The 3,165-nt window shown below is 37.8% G+C and overlaps 1 long non-coding RNA gene across 1 annotated transcript; it reads right to left on the reverse strand.

Moving 5' to 3' along the window:
* Positions 1 to 645: 645 nt before the first annotated feature.
* On the reverse strand, positions 646 to 2,764 carry LOC146662251 (uncharacterized). Its single transcript, XR_014913332.1, has 2 exons — positions 1,964 to 2,764; positions 646 to 1,237 (listed from the first exon to the last, which is right to left on the reverse strand). It is a non-coding gene; the product is annotated as an uncharacterized LOC146662251 (long non-coding RNA).
* Positions 2,765 to 3,165: the final 401 nt, after the last annotated feature.

The following is a 3,165-nucleotide window of genomic DNA, read 5'->3' on the forward strand; positions in this document are numbered from 1 at the left end:
CACACACACACACACACACACACACACACACACACACAACAACAACACCAGCACAGAGAAGAAGAAGAGGGGGTCGTTTTACTACGCATCATAAAAACGCAATCATTCATCTTCCAACTGTATCTTTCTGTTCTGTCTTTAGAATCATTGGTTGTTTACTGAGCTGTACTTTGGGAGTCATACTGTTGTGATACTGGGGAGAAAAGGGTAAGGTTTGATAGACTAAACCCTTACACACATAACTTGAAAAACCTAAAGAGTGTGTGAGACTGCTAGCTGTGTTGTTCAGTTATAAACTCATCTACAAATGTGTTAGTAAAGAGTGACTTGTACTTCTGCCCCATTAAGCAACGGTTTAACAAATTTCACTGCAAACTATAAAAGGAATCTGGATTTATATAGAACATAGTAGTGATGGATTAAATGCAGGAAACACTAGTATAAGGTGTCTATGGAACAAATCTCCTTCAGTGTTCAAATGACCAAAGTGAGGCCTACAGGCGTTTCTCTCAGTTGGTTGTGTTCAGGGAAAAAAGCAGCTAAATACACTGAGACTGCTCCACATTGTTAGTGAGTTAACTCTGGATATCTGTAGGTTTTGTCAAACTTGGAGTGAACAAAAGCAGAAAAACAGTAAAAGATGCAGACGGTGAAAGTCTGGTTTATTTCATGAACACAATGAAACATTTTACAGTCCACAGAGCAAAGTAGCATACATGATAAATAGATACACATAACATGGACAGTGAGAAGTAAAACTCGTCGTCTTACCACATGTTATATTCTGTAAACTTAAAATAAACCACAGAAATTAGAGTTTAGTGTTTTAAAGTCATTATTAAAAACATGAGTCAACATTACTGAAGTGACACTTTAACGATGCTTCATATCACAGTCTTTATGATGATAAAACATGTTCTCTCGTTAGTAGTTGTCTGCGCTGTCACTTGTCATGAAAATGTCCCGAGCCTGGGTTCCTCTTCAATTATCATTGATCATTAATAGGACGCACAAAAGATTTGTCACATTATCCCCACAAACAACGCGCTTTTATAGAAATCATTGTGACACAGATATTTAGATTCTTGCTTCACAATGTGCACGAACTCAAAATCTTTAGAGTTTCATATTTATAAAGTATCGCAAAGAATACATTTATACCATTGTGTGAGCTACACTTCTTGTAAAAAACTGATTGGTAATGCGTTTGAGAAAAGCTCCTGCTGTGACCTTCCTTCTGTGAGGGCACACACACACACACACACACACACACACACACACACACACACACATAGAGAGAGAGAGAGAGAGAGGGGGGAGATCATTAATACAAAGGATTGAAGCCGTTTTTTGGATTTTCACTTGTTGGCTTTAATATGAACAGTCACATGAAATTCATTCCAGTTTTTTTTTTTTGCCTTTGCTTCAATTAAGATGTTTCTTTAAATCTACAACAGCTTCCTTTTCAAAAAAGTTTACTGACATAGTAAGGAAGTAGCTAGGGACCTCAGTAAGTATGAGCAACAATAGCTTAGGGACAGTTTCTACAATAAAGAGGATTTCATCATCATCTGCTGTTCGTCAAAAAGTGCCTTATTAAAAACAATTCAGCAGATCCTCAGAGTGCGGATACAAACTGTTTTCAGCTGTAGAGGTAGAGGTACGCTTCATGTACTTATCAACATACAGTTTAGCAGAGTGGATTAGAGTGCATTGGTGCTTGGGCCTCTTTTATTTAGCACGGTTATACCATTGTGAATTTAGCTATACGAATATGCTCAAGAGTCTATCATATGTTTGACATGCAACTAAAAATTCGAAAATATATATTTTTTAAATCAGTAACTTTGCAAATTTAGAGGAAATGTTTTCGGACAACATATGTGTCACATTTTAAACAGGGTTTGAATAATCAGCACTGACATACAGACATTTATGCCCTGGGTATAACAGACATGCTTACCTTGTGAAAGGCCCTCGGATTTCTTGGAGCAGAGAAAACACTCTGTATTGTTGCTTTTCTCTATTGTATAAGCAGCGCCCGACTGTCAGAAACGCTCTGTGCGGGTAGCAAAGTCGGCTACAACGCCCATTCAGGTGAAAAAATAAAAAGTTAAAACGCTATACCTTGCGGCAGTTGTGAAGTGCTGAGGAAAATACTGTGTGTCTGATGGGGTGTTTTTATATAGGTGGGGCTACTTTCAGTTGACCTCTGAGATGTAGAGATAAAAGAGTGTGATGTAAGGAAGAAAGGTGGCAGGCCTTTGGAGACTCTGTTGGTCATGGTTTCTGCTGGCCTCTGACATGATAAGACTAGTTGCATTAAAGCCATTAACTGTTTGTGTATATACACCTTTGGGCTGGGATGCTCTTGATAAGGAGCCTCTTTTGTTTGCTTCATGACTTCTTTTGCAGACTGTTGGGAGCCTAGCTGCACCCCCTCTGTCTAACTGTTACAGAGTGTGGGAATATGTGTTTTTTTAGAAGTATCACAGCTTATTTCTAAAAGAAATACATGTTGTTTGCGGTGCTCTATTTAAAACTATTGGTCTGTGAAACTTTTAGAAACGTGAAATGCCCCTAAAGTAGTTAAATCAGCTATGTGTAATCAGCGAGTCTAACTGTTGCAGACTAGTAGATAATTATAGGACTAGTTGCAATAAAGCCACATTGAGGTTGATACTTTTAGAAGTATCACAGTTTATTTCTAAAGCGATACATGTTGTTTGTGGTGCTCTATTCAAAAAACAAAAACAAAAAACTACTAGCCTGTGAAACTATTAGAAAAGTGAAATCTTCCTAAACTAGCTAAATTAAATGCTGTGTGGGAATACACGGTTTTTAGAAGTATCACTGTTTATTTCTAAAGGGATACCTGTTATTTGCTCCTAAATAGCACTGAAGAAAATGCAAAAGGCTCCTAACTAGTTAAAATACCCCTAAAGTAGTTAAATTAAATAATCTATGTCTAAATAACAGAACTCTGAGACCTATACAATCCTTTAAAAAGAGTTTAATTAAAACACATAATGGTTTCATTAAATAATACTCTATTAAACACATGTGAACTCATATGACCCCTGGACACACACGCACATGCAAAAAGTCCGTTCTCGCGCACGTGCACACGCACACGGACGCGGCGGGGGATAGGGAGGGGGGAAA

Source organism: Rhamphochromis longiceps, linkage group LG9 (genome assembly GCF_057381845.1).
Source record: "Rhamphochromis longiceps isolate RC_006_pf linkage group LG9, R_longiceps_female_GT1.1, whole genome shotgun sequence".
Taxonomy (NCBI): Eukaryota; Metazoa; Chordata; class Actinopteri; order Cichliformes; family Cichlidae; genus Rhamphochromis; species Rhamphochromis longiceps.